Source organism: Polypterus senegalus, chromosome 2 (genome assembly GCF_016835505.1).
Source record: "Polypterus senegalus isolate Bchr_013 chromosome 2, ASM1683550v1, whole genome shotgun sequence".
NCBI lineage: Eukaryota > Metazoa > Chordata > Cladistia > Polypteriformes > Polypteridae > Polypterus > Polypterus senegalus.
In genome coordinates, this window is record NC_053155.1 from 69,708,013 (window position 1) to 69,725,835 (window position 17,823).

The 17,823-nt window shown below is 36.7% G+C and overlaps 1 protein-coding gene across 9 annotated transcripts in view; it reads right to left on the reverse strand.

Annotated features, from left to right (window-relative positions):
- The window catches only part of cracdla (cracd like a), a 163,704-nt gene that overhangs the window by 78,771 nt on the left and 67,110 nt on the right, over positions 1-17,823 (reverse strand). The window contains exon 1 of one of the 9 annotated variants that reach the window (XM_039743919.1): positions 14,826-14,918. The exons of the other annotated variants lie outside the window; for them this stretch is intronic. The gene's annotated coding sequence lies outside the window, so the exon portion shown is untranslated. Of the gene's footprint in view, positions 1-14,825; positions 14,919-17,823 lie in introns of those variants that run through there. 9 annotated transcript variants of the gene reach the window in all.

Below are 17,823 nucleotides of genomic sequence, written 5' to 3' on the forward strand. Positions count from 1 at the left end.
ACTGATGTCCAGTCAACACTATAAAATTTAAGGAAAATAAAAATGGATTTGAAATTAACATGATGGTTAGATTTTAACATCACATTCAACTTTAATAGATTTGTAGTGTTATTTACTTAACTTTTATTAGATTTGCATTTTTTCCTATTTGTTCTAACAATAATCCCAACTGATATGTAAGAGCCATTTTCCTAGTTCTATAAAATGTATGAATATTTACTAGATGATAATGCATAAAATGTGGGAGGTTCCTAAAACCCCCGTGAATAGAATTGAGTTGGTATCTTCCTGTCATTTCTTAACAGTTTTTGAGTAAACAATGTTCTTTAGTAAGTGTTTTGCCTTGCCTTGTGTAAGGTATAGAGGCATACGGTTTTTTAACCGTGTCCTTGAAAGAATTCTTTTTGTGCTCACGTTCGTGCTTATGCACGTCACTGAGCCTGGCGCATATCTAAGTGCCAACGGCCTAAGGGTCTTTTGAGTGTAAAGTAACTCGTAAATTAAAAGATCTAAGTTTTGAACCGTATGTTTAAAGCATACAGAAGAAGAAATAAATAACCTTTAAGTACAGAAGTAACCAAAGCTTCATAAGAAAAACTAAGTTTATAGAAGATACATTTTTCCCTTTTTTTGCCTTTATTGTTTGTGTGTAACTATTTTTCTTTTTATTATTTTATGGCCTTTAACTTTCACTAAATATTTTTAAAAACGAACTTTTAGACTGAGATTTCTTTGACACGCGTCTTACCCGTGCCTGAATTCACCTTATGCAAAGGCGGCTACACTATATGAATTTATGGTTATATCATACTGCTGCATTCAAATTAATAGAAATTTTATTCAATATATGGTTTGACATTTTGTGCTGCCCCAGCTTGAAAATTCTGAAATGAGATGCTGAAAGCTTTTAAAGATATCAGTGTAACTCATGTGTATAAATCACGGTGCCGTATAATTTCTTTATTTACTTGTGGGCAAATGATACTGAAAACTTAAATAATCCTTAAAATGTTATTAATCCATCAATCTTCTAAACCCACTTTAGTGTTTTACTGGATTAAGGGTTAGCATATTGTAACCACAAACATACAGTAATTCCACTGAAAATAGTTTATTTATTGTTATTTTCTGAGCCTGTCCCATTCTGTCAGCTCATTTCCTCTAATGTATTTTCTGCTATCGGTTAGTAATAATGTCAGTTTGGCAACCATGCATGAACAATAAAAGCTTTGCAGTGCTGGAATTTATGGTGTGACCTCTAGCAACAGGCAGATGAACTATAGACTTGCCAAAAGCAAAATAAGATTAGGCCACCAAAGAGAGTTACAGTAGGTAAGCAACATTCATTATTAAGAAATTAGAAACACTGTACAATAGACAGACCAATACATATTTATTTTTTTTCCAACTAAATTTCATAGAAGAATGTTCATCCATTTTGAGAGACTTATGATTTAAACATGGCAGTGTAAATATGTACAACCATATTTTCAGCATGTTTTTAAATGGACCTTCAGCAAAAGTCTGGATTTCTAGGATGGTCTTTGAACAGGCAGACTTCTGTTGTTAACCAAGAGGGCCTGAAACACTATTCACATAAACTATTATTCACCAAACTGAAACTATTATTTCTCTTGAATTTCTTCTTGATTTATTTCAACACTAGCTACTGCAATCATTGCATTGCTGATCCAAAGTTCCGACATTTGTATGTGTGCTTCAGAGTCTCTTCCAGTAGTAACCTTTCCACAAAAGGTCCCACTGCTGACTCTGTGTGACTATGAGCAAATCACTTTACCTGCATGTGATACAACTAGACAAAAAGAAATGTAACTAGCTGTACTTCAGATGTTGTAAGCTGTCTTGGATAAATGCATCAGCCAAATATGTAAATGACAAATCCATTACATTTTCACAATTTCACAATTATTACAAAAGGATGCCAATTTTGATGGAAAACATGGTGTCTTTTTAAAATTATCAACAGTGCTGTTTTTGCAGATAGCTTAATGTTACAGTAATAAGATGACCTCTCTTCACTGATCTTGCACCAATTCCTTTGTTTATAAAACAAACTGCCTGCACCTCAGCTCTTATTCAGTTTACTGTCAATTAATTATAAGGAACAATTGCAAAAAAACATTCTGAGGTCCATAAAGATCTAGGTTAAAATTAAATAACATAAATCCACTTATTAAGCTTTTTTCTTTGTATTGTAAATCACAGTACTTTTATTGCACTACTGTACATTTTTTATTAAATCCACAATAATAAGGATGTTTCTAAAACCAAACATAAGATAATCTTAATCAACGTTTAATATCAAATTTCATATGATAAGTAAGCATCATGAAAAGACATTTTGTAAAAAAAACCAGTACGACTATGTCCACATCTATTTCCTGAACCTGCCTTTTCTATAACAGGTTCATGGGGAGTCACAGGTAAATGACTGACTAATTTGAAATCCTGCTCTATAGCTCTATAGAGTTTATTGTAAGGTTAGAAATTCATTTTAACAGAACACTGGATGGGGATAGCAGTTAGGGTGGTGCCCTCATTTCATCCTATTAATTTGGCAAGTTCAGAAAATGGAAGATGAAAAAAGCTGCAAGGAGATTCTGCGATGCAGGGCATGTAGTCAACTGGCTAAGGCACTGGACTTTAAAATTGAAAGCTGATAGTCCTATATTTTTATAAACAGTTACAACTTCTACCCTTATATTCATTTGTTAATTAGATAGAACTTTATTTGCCCCAGAGGGAAATTTGGCTTTTACAAAAGCCTTTAAATAAATAAAGAAACAAGCAAACAAATAAATAAAAAATTAAATAAATAAACACAAACACACAGAAACACACACACAATGGGCTGAACACACACCAGAACAAGTGAAAAAGAAAAAAAATGTAAAGGAAAATCTTCTGATTTGGCAGTTCTAATCCTTTTGGTATAAAGAAGCCCCAGTAGTGTTTCTTGACACACGTCTACTAAATAATTCGTTGGCTGAAAGTCCACAGTGTTACTGTATCAGAGAGAGATGTGCAGCATTGGTCATAAAGGCAGTTTTGTTTTAATTCTCTCTTTCTACTGCCTCCAGGGGGTCCAGTGTGTGTCCTATAACTGAGCTTATTTACACTACTCTTTGAGTGTTTAATATTTAAAAAAAATGTTTTTCAAATCTTCTTATATATCTACTGTGGACGTCAGAGGGCGCTGTTGCCCTATGAAACCCAACAGACAGATGCTCTGGACACAAGTTTAAAAGCACTAAGCAGAATTTTAAACTTTTCCTTTTCAATAGTGCCTCCAAAGCACCAGATCCACCAAACATACAATAAGTCAGCACAATAATTTTCCTTGTCTCCTCCCAGCAAGCTCTGATACACTCACTCCCAACTCCGGCTTGCTTGCTGGGTCTCCACCAATCCTTTTTATAGTACTTGACTCGGAAGTGCTGGTGAATCACTTGGACGGTAGGACAGAAGCACTCCGGGTCAGATGGAGAACTGTATTTTCTTCAGCCCGGAAGTACTTCTGTCCTTCTGTCCCCATGACTTAGGAGTACTTCCGGGCTATATGGGAAACAGAAATCCCCATGTCTCCCTACAGTGTCACCTGGCGGCACCCACGGTACCCAGTAGGGCTGTGCAGCCGAACTCCATCTACCATAGTGCCCTGCAGGAATCTGGGGCACTGCTATGCTGCAGGGAAGTCGCCATCGAATGACCTGGGTGTGTCGGTCAGGGTGAGCTGCCGGCCATCCATCACACTACATATTCTGTATGCTCTCCTTGGGGATTAATACAGTGTACCAAATACCAAAAATACAGTTGTAGTGAACAACTATTTGAATAAAAATATGCTGTTAGTTAAAATGTAAAAATTGTATTGTTCCTACATAAAATCATATTTAAACCATTGATTTAAATGGAAAAAAATCAATAACAAAGTATCTTAATTATACACCACAGACATTCGACACCCTCAATATTGCTACATCTACAATGAGTATTATTTCTTAGTAATTCAAGTAGGATAAACAATTAGATGGCACACTCCTTTATGATAAAACATAAGTATTTGTGCAGATAAAAAATTTTTTTTGCAAACAAAAGGAGAAGATTTTAAATAAAAAAATAGAGCAGTGTTTTTCTTGTTAAAGTGAGTAGCATGAATTTATTGACCTTTTCTCTGTTCTGTGTTGTCTATTTATGTTATTCACTTCCCCAGCACTATACCCAACTGCCTTAGTACCTATTAGTTTAAGTGTACATCTGCAGGTCCTTCTAGTTTACATCCTTAGGTTTTCTCATGTACCTGTGAAATCGTGTATTGCATTCTCTTATGTTGCTTGTTTTGTGAAATGGTTTATAATGGTGCACTCTGTATTAGGTGCCAAGACTGATAGATGACATGTTATCTAGGAATATGCTGGATGAAACCATTTCACTACTAAATAAACTGAACTTCTAAAAGTATTACAGAAAACTCAAACATGAGTTAAAGAGTGCAGACTTAACATGGAAATATATTAAGCACAGTTTCACTTGCCAAAACAAGCAGATGCAGTTCTAGTCATTGGCAGATCCCACTAAACCTTCATCAGTACAGTAAGTTATTAATAAGAACCTGGGGTTTAAGCCACTGCCTACAACTGGACTGGGTTTTTCACCCAATTTTTGTTTGACATAGTGCCTTTCAGTGTGAAGCTATCATAAGCTGCCTTACGTGAATTGTTCACTAGTTTAACTGCCTTACAGATACCTGTACTGTATTTGGAGATTTGGCAGGCTATGGAACTTCTTTAGGTCTAAAAGGGAAATCAGGGGTGGGAAATCAACCTCAGCACTTGTGCTCACTCGGCCACAATGCCTTTATCAAGAAAGTAATTTGTATTTTAATTACTAAATAAGCCATGAACATAGTCCAAGTCATTCCCCAAAGGTGGATCTGCCCCTTAGCTATTAACAACCACCAGATTCAGGAGTTATTTATTGATGAGGCCCACAGACACTTTTTAGTTAGGATAGAGCTTGGCTTTTTTTCTCTGAAGGAGACATCATTTCAGTGGAAGTATGACATACCAGTTTTTGTTTTCTAATCTTGATTTATTACTGCCATATAGCAAAGCTTGGGTTTTAGAATAATAAACTTGTGAGGCTTTAGCTTCACCCAATAACAGTCTAAAGTGTATGCACAATTCTTACATAACTGACATCCCTTCATTTTCTAACCTATTAGTTCAGCTTTGTGGAGGGTAGCCTTGGACTAAGATATTAATGAATCCTTTAAGGAGTACCAGTCAATCACTGGGCCCATTCACTCATTCTGATGCCAGTTTGTCATTAACAAGTCTGTAGTACTATGTAGACTGGGTCAGTTTCACGGCTGTCGGAGGGCCTAGATGATCAATCAAAAATGTGATTACTTGGATATGATCTCAGGAGGATTAAATTAATTAAATACTCTTTGGGGATGAACTAAAACACCCTGATAGGAATGCCATAAGGTTCCTCTTGAACAATTGTAAAAGTAAGTAGCAGATATATATATATATATATATATATATATATATATATAGATAGATAGATAGATAGATAGATAGATAGATAGATAGATAGATAGATAGATAGATAGATAGATAGATATAGATATATATATATAGATATAGATATATATATATATATATAGATATATATATATATATATATAGATATAGATATATCTATACTAATAAAAGGCAAAGCCCTCACTCACTCACTCACTCACTCACTGACTCACTCACTGACTCATCACTAATTCTCCAACTTCCCGTGTGGGTGGAAGGCTGAAATTTGGCAGATTCATTCCTTACAGCTTCCTTACAAAAGTTGGGCAGGTTTTATATCGAAATTCTACGCGTAATGGTCATAACTGGAAGCAGTTTTTCTCCATTTACTGTAATGCAGATGAGCTTCAACGCCGTGGGATCGGAGTTTCGTGTGACATCATCACGCCTTCACGTAATCACGCAGTACATAGAAAACCAGGAAGAGCTCAAAAAAGCGCTTAAGAAAACATGCATTATATAATTGAGAAGGCAGCGAAACAATATGAAGTGGCGAGTGACATATACAACCATATTCATGAGTTCTGCTACTTCGGAAACAAAGCACGATGTAAACCTACACTTTAAATTAAGTTCATAGACAGGCTGCCGCTGGCGTTTGTAATTTAGTGCCTGCCCATATAAGGCCGTCCGTCAGCGGCAATCCAATAGCAAACTGCCACGGGTAAATATTCACGGGTGAAGGACTGTGCTTATGGAGAGGAAGATGAGATGGTCAGGGTGGTGTTTGACACAAACTCAGCGAAACTGCGAGAGAAAGTTTTAAGTGCCAGGACTAAGGTAACATTAAATACAGCCACGGACATAGCACGAGATGGCACCAGCACAGCTGGGAACCTTCGATGCATGTACACGAGCAGCTCACGTGAACTGGCGCGAGTGCACAGATAAAAGCAACAGTTCCAAAAGCGCTGAACAAAACCGAATTACACAATTGAAAAGGCAGCAAAAAATATGAAGCGTCTGATAAGCATATTCATAAATCCAGCTACTGCGGAAACAAAGCACACGGTGGAAAAAGTCAATGTCCCACTAAAGGAAGACAGTGTAAAAAACCGTGCATGCAGTGTGTCAGGTCTCAGATAAAGAAGAAGACGAGCTGTTTATTGATGCAGTAAGAAACGAATCGATGAATGAAACCTGTCATCTTTACAACGATTGACAAACACGGAATGTAACTTGAACACAAAACATCCTACAAATACGAACCTGATTGAAAGAAATAATGATAATCAAATCCTTGATGACAGCAACACTCACAGAACAAATACTGTATATTGACAGTCATGTTACGTTATTTTTAAAATGTTCCCTTTTCTTTTTCTAGCTTTTTTAACACACTACTTCTCCACTGCGATACGCGGGTATATATATATATGTATATATATATATCCCGCTCTACATCTCGAATAATGGATACTTTATTAGCCATCAATGATTGTTTTGGTAAAGCCATACTCAGTGTATTCATTAGATGAGCGGTAAAAAGTAAGAGCGAGGCGAGGATGACTTATTGAGGCATGCAGGCTGTAGTGCGCGTCAACTCTATCTGAATTGCGCGATCACATTTGAAAAACATATCTTTTCAAGTTCTATTTAGTCCATATGTGTCAAACTCAAGGGCGCGGGCCACATCCGCCCGGCGTGTAATTATATCCGCCCGAGATCATTTTATATACTGTATTATTGTTATTAAAGCCGGGTATATGAAGCGCTGGTAACACAATAAACTACAGATCCCATAATGCAGCGCTTCAGCTGCCTTGCATCAGGGTAACCTGAATGCAATTCAGAAGATACAGAAAACAGCATAATTAAATAAGAATCTGACACTTCAGCGGACGTTTTAACCGTGCACAATCACAAAGTGATTTCAAGTGAAGCTGCTTTTATGGGAGACACAAATGCACCAGTTCACCTTGCCCCACTTTCCCTGTTGCCAAGTACTGTTAAACCAAGTCGTCACTACGGTGTTCCCAAATCGCACTTTGCTGATAAACTGGCGCACTGCGCTGAGTTTACACGGCGCTTTGGTGACTTTGATGAACAAAAAGTCCGTCTACATGCGGCTCGAACCTTGTGCATGTTTGGTAGCACATATCTGTGTGAGAAGCTCTTCTCAGTGATAAAGACTAACAAAACAGCACACAGGAGTCGCCTCACTGATGAGCACCTGCAATCCATCCTGAGAATCTCCACAACACAGAACCTCACAGCAAACAGAAACGAACCTGTGGACAAAAAAGATGCCAGGCGTCCAGCTCTAAAATGACATATGAGCAAAGACAACTGAATGATTTGATTTGTTATTGCGTAAGAGCGGAGTCAACCGTTTTAACAAACAGCGTATTGCACTGATCTGAAATAGCTGTGTGTGTATATATGTAGATATGTATGTATATGTATATATATGTTTATATATGTGTGTGTGTATGTATGTATATATATATATATATATATGTATTTGTGTGTATATATGTGTGTGTATGTATGTATATGTGTGTATATATGTGTGTGTATATATGTAGATATATATGTATGTATATATGTGTATATGTATAGATATGTATATATATATATATGTTTATGTGTGTGTGTGTAAATATATATATATATGACAACAACACTCATCACTCACAACAGTGACAAAACAATTACATTGACAATCAGGTTACGTTATTTTCAAAATGTTTCCTTTTCTTTTCATTGCTTCTTTAACACACTACTTCTCCGCTGCAAAGCGGGTATTTTACTAGTATATATATATATATATATATATATATATATATATATATATAAACTGCTCAAAAATTAAAGGAACACTTTGAAAACACATCAGATCTAAATGGGAAAAAGAAATCCTCCTGAATATCTATACTGATATAGACTGGGTAATGTGTTAGGAACGAAAGGATGCCACATCGTTTCATGGAAATGAAAATGATCAACCTACAGAGCCCTGAATTCAAAGACGCCCCAAAAATCAGAGTGAAAAAATTATGTGGCAGGCTAGTCCATTTTGCCAAAATTTAATTGCAGCAACTCAAAATTGTACGCAGCACTTTGTATGGCCTCTGTGTTTTTGTATACATGCCTGACAACATCGGTGCATGCTTCTAATGAGATGACAGATGGTGTTGTGGGGGATCTCCTCCCAGATCTGGACCAGGGCATCACTGAGCTCCTGGACAGTCTGAGGTGCAACCTGGTGGCATTGGATGGACCAAAACATAATGTCCCAGAGGTGTTCTATTGGATTTAGGTCAGGAAAGTGTGGTTGCCAGTCAATGGTGTCAATTCCTTCATCCTCAAGGAACTGCCTGCATACTCTCACCACATGAGGCCAGGAATTGTCGTGCACTAGGAGCCACTGTACCAGCATAGGGTCTGACAATGGGTCCAAGGATTTCATCCTGATACCTAATGGCAGCCAAGGTGCCTTTGTCAAGCCTGTAGCGGTCTGTGTGACCCTCCATGGATATGCCTCCCCAGACAATCATTAACCCACCACCAAACTGCTCATGCTGAATGATGTTACAGGCAGCATAATGTTCTCCATGTCTTCTCCAGACCCTTTCACTTCTGTCACGTATATATATATATATAGTTTTCTTTTCTGGCTTGTCAGACATAGTGGAGGTCTGTAGACCAAAGTCCAAGATTGGCAGCTAGATTTCTCATGAGAAAACTACACTCTAGTCAAAAGCTGGATTTGACTATAATTGGTTTTCCTCTAACACCACAGGTTTTTTTTTTTTGTTATTTTTTTTTTACCAATATAATGTTTAAACACTGTTTAATATGCACAGCCAACATTTACAAAACAACCACTAAGACTTCATGGGCTGTATGTCACATGTGTAATGTGTCTAGCAACAAAGCAGAATAATAGTGACCAGTCACACAAAATGGGAGACCATAAGATTTAGAAATACAAACAGATGAAAATGGGTACACAAACACTCAAAATGGTGCAGCACATGAAAAAAATAATCTTACTAAATGGTGACAAAATGAGACCATCAAAATAACAGTAAATATAACAAATTTACTATAGAAAAACTCTAAACTTTATTGCTCCGTTGTAACAGAAAATTGTGTAAAATAATAACGGACTTACTGAATACAGTACAACTCCCAGCTGCATTGGTAAAAGTAGATTTTTAGTATTAGTTTAGGCTGCTTTGCATATTAAGATTATTGACTTGACCAGGTATTATTATAAGGGGGTTTTCAAATAATTCTACTATGATAATTTCAGCATTGAATTCAGTTGTTCAGTGGACTTGAATGAAGATAAAGTAACAAAACAGAACACTCTCAACTGTGCATAATTCAGTTCAGGTTGCAGAAAACAAAAGCCTATACTGGCAGCAGCAGATGCAAACCAGCAGCCAACCGAAGATGGAACAGCAGTCCACTATAGGGCCCAATCACACTCACAAAGGTCTAATTTAGCATCAACAATTAGCCTCTCATGTCTTAGGGAATCTGACAGGAAAACCAGAGTGTCAGGATAAAAACCCCATGCATAAATGGAGAGGACACGCAAACTCCACCAGAAGGTGCATGTGCATGAGATTTAAAGACATTGAATTCATGTGGCAGCAGGATTAATGACTATAAAACTGTTCTGTGTCCTTTCAAACCTATCACTAAAAACTGGCGCAGTGAAGAAAATCCCCTGAAATATTGTGTCCAATTTATTCTAAAATAACACATGTTGATCCTACAGTATGTGCCACCATGTTTCCCCGTCATTGCGCATATAATGTTTACATTCTATTAACCTCCACAATGCAGAGTACTCCTTTCTACTTTTTAAGACACTTGTAGACACAAGGTAAATAATTCCCAGTAAAAGAAGACGCCTGTTTATTTTTATTGAATTTCACAAATACACAACATCTCTGCTTTTATGTGACCCACCCCTACGTTTTAAAATAAAGCTATCAAGGGCACCTTGTAACTGCTCACATTCAAACTTAATTCACTACACAGAACTCCTGCTTATTCTCCCACGCTGTTACCATTCTCATCAGTCTGACTCAGCACTACCTGGCCGACTGGGAGATGATGGTGAGCATCTCCCCAGGTGCTCAAATTACAAACATGCTTTTGCCATTAATTCCTATTCACTGAGCATTTACATATTTACAGGGATATTTCTAACATGAAGTGCTTTTCTGCTTTTAACAAGTACATAAGCCCAATGGTGCTCATATGGAGCCCCACGTGATGAGCAGGCGCTCTTTTCGAGAGTGTGTACTGTAACATCTTATAAAAAATACAGACACAAGACTTAGAAAGCTTCAAGAGCATCTTTCGATGAATTTTGCACAAGGGATTTCTACTTGTCTGGAACAGAAGGATATGTCCCATTTAGCACTGTTCTCACAGGCAGCTAGGTGATGTATGATGGTAAATGGGATGTGGAAGAAAGTGAAGTACATCCAATGATCCATCCATCCATTTTTGAACATGCTTGATCCCACAGGTGGTTATGAAGGAGGTACACCATTCCACAATAGCAACAGCAGTCAGTAGGTGTTGTGGTTACGCTAACCAGCCTGCACTTCTTATTACGAGGGGTCACCAGAATTAAAGAAGCAACATGCAAGTACATTTAAATTCAACTTAGGTTTATGTTATTGAGGTGGCATCTAATAATCCAAAAATACCTGGTCAATCTTAGAAATTGAACATGCACCTTTAAAATGTGAAAAACCAAAAGCAACATTAAATATAAACACAAGACAGGAAACACTATGCCAAGACGAACAATAGAGAGGTCCTAGAGTGTCTTAGACATTAATCCTCTGGACCCCTAAAACCTGAAAATCAACTTGAGTGACTCTGAAAATAAATTTTGAACTGTTGTTATGGTGTTAAAAAAATCACTCAGTGCCCATTAATGTGTTTTCCTAGAATATATTACAGCATCTGGCAGACAGCTTTTAACAAGCAGGACAGGGTTAGATGCATGTGTGGCAACAGTCTGTCCGGCAGGAAACAGAACAGTTTTGATAAGAATCAAGAAAAAGGGTAGAGGCTTTTAAAGAAAAATACAAAAATGAGTCTCATGCATCTGTTTTCTCAGTGATGCTGAAGAGTGTTGTGGTAGATGATAGAAAGTGATGGAAACAGCTGATATTATGATACTGACACTGCTATCCCCTTCAGATGACCTGCTTCTGCATTCTGTGCTCTTAAGCAACTAGAGCTGCGGCGCTGGTCTGTGGCAGGGCAGCAAACTGGTTCATAGTACAGAATTACTGTACCTGATTCTGCATGAAGAAACAGCCACTTTAGCTTTATACATAGCATATAAGTGTGTATATCTAGCTAGAAGTACGAGTAAGCATGGCTATTGTTCCCAGATTGTGTGTCCACTTGGGAGGTGATTTGTCTACTCAAGATATGCATATCCTAACTGATAGCATATTATATAGCTACTTTATTGAATATTTCAGAATAATAGAGTAAGATTTCCTTCTGTAGCCAAGACTAGAGCATCCGTTGGCCAAGCAGTATTTCACACAATGCAAAGAACTACAAAAAGCAGCCTGTGATAAGGATTTAGGGTTTATGTTGACACAACTTTCTAATCATCTAATCAATTAGCAGAAGTAATTAAAAAGCCAACAAAGCTGTATTATAAAAACTAGTGAACACATACAGTATCAAAAGGATAAAAATGCTATCTATCAATCAATCAATCAACATTTATTTATATAGCACATATTCATACAAAAAAATGTAGCTCAAAGTGCTTTACAAAATGAATAGAAAAATAGAAGACACAATAAAAGATAAACATAAGTCAACATTAATTAACATAGAATAAGAGTAAGGTCCGATGGCCAGGGTGGACAGAAAAAACAAAATGGACAGTACAACATGCTTGTTTCTTAAGTGACAGAATCTAATGTTAAGTTTACACGATGCTCAAAAGGAAGTACATCATCACCAAGGAGCCACTGCGAGTGGTGTTGTTTACTTCTGGATCGTGACACCTTTACATCAGTTGAAGGTGGAAGTCTAAGTGGGCAAGCAACTTCAAATAAATGACTGCTACAGTCAATCTGATACATCAAGAATGATCCACTAAGAACTCTCTGGAGCAGGGCGACATATTCATACTGCAATGCAGAAACCACTCATTACACCTATCACTGGATGTGTGCAAGTATCAATGGATGAATGCTAGAAGGAGCTTGCACAATAAAGTTATTAGCAGTGGAGAAATAGGATATAGCCAGATTAATTATCCTTCACCATGTTCTCTGCAAATGGATGAGTGAACATGTAGCACACCTCAAATTAAGTCTACGGAGCAATGAAGCATTTCAGAAAAGTGTAGACTGCATCTTCCTGAAATGACCTGTTTACAGTCTCCACCATAAGAGGCATGACAAGTGTTATTAAACTTGAGTGATCCATTTCAGCCTATGCTGCAGCATTTTTCATGCTTTGTTCTTTCAGATTATGAGGATGATGCTCTCCACTTTTGTAGTCTGCCAAAGGTTTCATATAAATGACAACCCCCCACAATAATTAAAATCAAGTATTTATGTGGGACTCAGAAATGAAGTCTGAAAAATTCTTTCCACTCTCTTTAACTAAAGTCATGATCTGATTGATTTTCTCAATCAAAAATGTTGTCACTTTGAAAATTCCACCAAATCACTGGTTCAACGTGAAGCCATATGTTGGTACTTCATTTCAATTCAGTTTAGTGTCATTACAGGTTTGAGAACAATGAAACATATTTCTTGCTAACCCCACTGGTACAGAAACATAAAAAAACAACAAAGTAGACACAAATCACTAAACAAAGAATTGTCAACAAAAACAAAAAATTTGGATGGGAGCGTCATTAGGCATTGCACCCTAGGAACCAATTCACCCGAAAAAATTCCATAACATTTCAGTAATTATTTACTGCTCTGATGCCGATCTTTCTGATCATAAAATAGGTTATTACAATTGCAATTGAATAGAAGAATTCATAATTAATTGCAGAATTATGGTATTTGAGGGTTCCTCTAGAGTGCTTTTATCTCTTGAATGATTTGGTTCAAAAACTAATGAGAACATCAACATCTCATAACAGGATTAAGTTTCAAGTTTGCCATTTTTCCATCCAGCCATTTTAGCTCTACACCAGGGGTGGGCAATATCAGTCCTGGAGAGCCGCAGTGGCTGCAGGTTTTTGTTCCAAGCCTGTTTCTTAATGAGAAGTCAATTACTGCTTAAGTGACATTTTAATGCTTCATTTTATTGCTTATTTCAGTCTTAAACAGCTGCATTCACTGTTTTAATGGATCCTTATTAGCAATAAGATGTAAATGACAAAGCAGTCAGCAGTTCACTATATAGCTTATTTCGATTTAGATCTCTGTGTGTTCATCATGCACTGTCTGATTCATTAAAACACGTAATAGAAAATGTGACAGACTGAAAATTATCCGTTTTAGGCTTAAAATCATTTTAATGATATCATTGGAAAGGAAAAAAATCTATGATATAAGAACCTTACATTGCAAACTAACAAGCGATAAAATTTAACAAGGCCTGAGACTGGAAAGGATTGGTTTCTAATTAAGCAATTGGGTTGGAATGAAAACCTGTAGCCACTGTGGCTCTCCAGGACAGACATTGCCCACCCCTGCTCTAGACCACCCTCAAGAAACTGTGACACACAGGCAGACAGACAGACACACATACACACAGATGGACACACTCCCATCATCAAGATAACAATGTTTTTGGTATCAGGGGACCCTAAAACGTCAAGATCCGTTTTAAACCGCAGATTCAAATTGACAAATCTAAAGCTACACCCACATAGACGATAGGTTATGGTGGGGGAGGGCGCAAAGCAAAATGGTTACATTAAAAATAAATAAATGCATATCAAGTACACGCATGCTTCAGAAAGAACTAATAACAATAAGGTGATTGCCATTAATTGGTACAGGCAGTCAGTACCATTAGGTTGGTTGTGTAGACTGATTGGCAGTAATGGTCAGAAGCAGATGACTGTATGGGAATTACCCCTTTAATGGCCCACCCTACTTTATGTTTTTATGTAGTATGTTCTCATATAAATGAATAAATTAGCACATCAAGGCTACATGCAGCCAGAATTAAGACTGGACTTTTTAACATTGAGCCACAGCACTGATTTAGACTTTCACCAATACTTACAGCTAGTGGTTCTTACTCTGCGATCTTCCATCTCAAGACGTATCTCTTATACAAAATATTTGTTGTCCGCTTCAAATATACAATATAATGTTTTCTTGGCGATTTACAGTAAATGCTTCATTTTTATCTTCATCTCTGGAGAGCCAGACAAGGAAAGTGCATAAACATTTCCATTTTCGGCAAATCAGAACCACATCCTACCTCAGCCATATCAGTCAAAAGACAGGAAGCATCCCCAAATGAGGCAGCAGTCCATCATGGGGCACATTTGCACGTGCACACATACACACACACTGTCACGGAATTTATCATCTCAAAGCACATGTCTTTGAAATATGGGAGGAATCCATTAAATAGCACAGCATATCATATTTTAAAATTTTATAGCAAATGTTTGGGTGTCAGGCCAATGCTATAATCTCATCTAAAAGAAGGCATACAGCAACCACAAGTCATGAAATTAATTCTTTTTGTCAAAAAATGAACAGAAAGTATAGGAACATGTATTTTTTTTATAACACCAGTGTTAAAAACTATTCCCAGTACATACATTTTCACATACTGTATATTGTAAGGACAATGACTTTTACAACATATGTGGCCTTCTGTACAAATTTACATGTGTAACTTTTGTTTTCTGTGTTTTAAATATTAATGATATTGCAGTGATGACTTAAAGTCACTATATTGTACCTTTGTTTGCACTTTAACCATTATCATTTTGAGTGTGGCATTGCTGAGCATGTGATTGGATCATCACCATGACACAAGTATTTAAAGTGATTCACAGTAGATTACTGTCCTAGTTTTGTGATTTTTTTTTCATGTAAAAACAAAGTTAGCTCTTAGCAACTTTTTGCAATTTAGAAATCTTTTGTTTTGATTTCTGCCTTTGTTTTTTGAAGAGAGTTTGCTTTTTCAGGTTTTGATGATCATCATTTTGACTTCCCCTCATCTGACTTTTACTTTGACAATATCTTTGTTAGCTGCCTAAATGCAAAGGAATTATTATCTTCTGGTCACTTTCTTCCTCACCTTGCTGTTGAAAAATTTTCTCTCTCCCTCTTTCTTAAAATTTCACTACAAATGTGATACAAATCATTTGTAACAATATCTTACTATAAATCTTTTTTCCCCTGTAAATATGTCACTGTTCCCAGAGTAGAACTTGTTTGAGAATCTATCTGTACTATCCTTGTCTATAGGATGTATTTAGAATTGGATATTAATAATAAAAAGAGATTCATTTGATTGCATAATACTTTGGAGTAGAGCTCATCAAACACCCTTCAACTAGAGGTGAAGTTCACACAAAGGAAATACTGTTTGGGCCAGACCCCATCACAGCAAAGACCCCCTTCCCACACTTTAACAGACACTCTTTCTCATTCGCTCCTGGACAATCTTATCCAATCACTCACCCATTTCACATCACAAATAGTGTACATTAATTCAGTTCAAACCTTTCAAATTTATATCTGTGCAAGGCAAGGAATCATCAAGTACATGCTGCACTGAATTCAGTCTGGTATTAGTATCATCCTGTTATGATTCCTACCAAAATGAAGTGCAAAAACAAGAGCAGACATCAAAAAACACACAAAAAGCCTGACCTATCCTTATTTCAGGGATGGGACCAAAGGATAAGCTTCACACCAGGCATCCTGTCCCCAACATAAAAGGTATTCTTTAGGCCTGCAACATTCACCAAAAAAGTTCCCCAAAATGTCCCTAATAAGGCTGAGGGAGACACTGTGAAACCTCTGGTTCCAAAGCACTACAAAAATAAAGTTTCTTATGAATGAATCTTTAATAAACAGATCCAAAAGGGGAATGCAAAAAAATGTTTTAACTATAGCAAATAATTCCAAACACAGAAACCAAAAAAACAGTGCCTTAAATTGAAGCAAAGGGTTGAATCTTGTAAATCTAAATAACAAAAGGAGCAAGAACACAAACAGGTATCAAAAACAATGATGCAAAGCTGAGGCAGTTAATCCATCTTCAGCTTCATCAAACGTACTTCTCAGTACCCAACCTGCCTAATTTGGTGGCCCTGCATCCTTAAACTCCACATACAGTAGGCAGGGCAGATAACAAAAAAAAAACAGATATATTCTTAACATAAGACATAACAGTAATATTAATAAACAGCACAGTATCGATAAAAATCACAATATGACATAAACATGAGAAAGATGAAACAAGAAATATGAAATAACAAAATGTGAAAAATAATATCTGAAACACAAGAAAACAGATAACAAACAAAGAATATCTTCAAGTCAAGGAAAAAATCCCAAATGAAGCATAACACATTCCAAATAAGCAATCTTCATCATTTAAAATTAATTTTCTTGAGATGAAAATCCATGTTGGTTTAACTCAATTGCATATCTTTTACTGATTACCCAGGAAGTTACACTTAATGCTGGCTATTAAAACAAGTTAGCTAGGAAGAAATGTTTCAGTCAAATTTTCCAAGATGAATGCTGACACAGAGAATCATGATTTCAATGACAAATGGAATGAATACTGTAGTATGCTTTTATAATGCCATCATTCCAAAATGATCGGCCAATCCATCTGATCTGCAGTGAAACAGCCATAAGGCGTACAATGTTACAGAGGACGATTTTCAGGAGCATTGTATTTTCAAAGAACCATATCCACCACAGTCTGAGGCACGCCACAGGAAAATCAAGGCTTGAAATGAAGCTACAGTCACAACAGAAAAAGCAAAACAACAAGAACCAGCAGCAGGAATACTTCCCTCAATGCACCATAGAGAGGAATTAAGCATCTAAGCATAATAAAGGCTTCATTGATGCAGATGTATTAGCCTCCTTGGCATTAACACTGAACATCTCTTGCACATGGAATTTTACGTAAAAATGGTTAAGCAACTGATTTTGATGTGTTAAGGTCCATTATACCTGAATAATGCTTGGGACAGTATTCTGCTGCCATCTTGTTCATGAAATAACATCATACTACA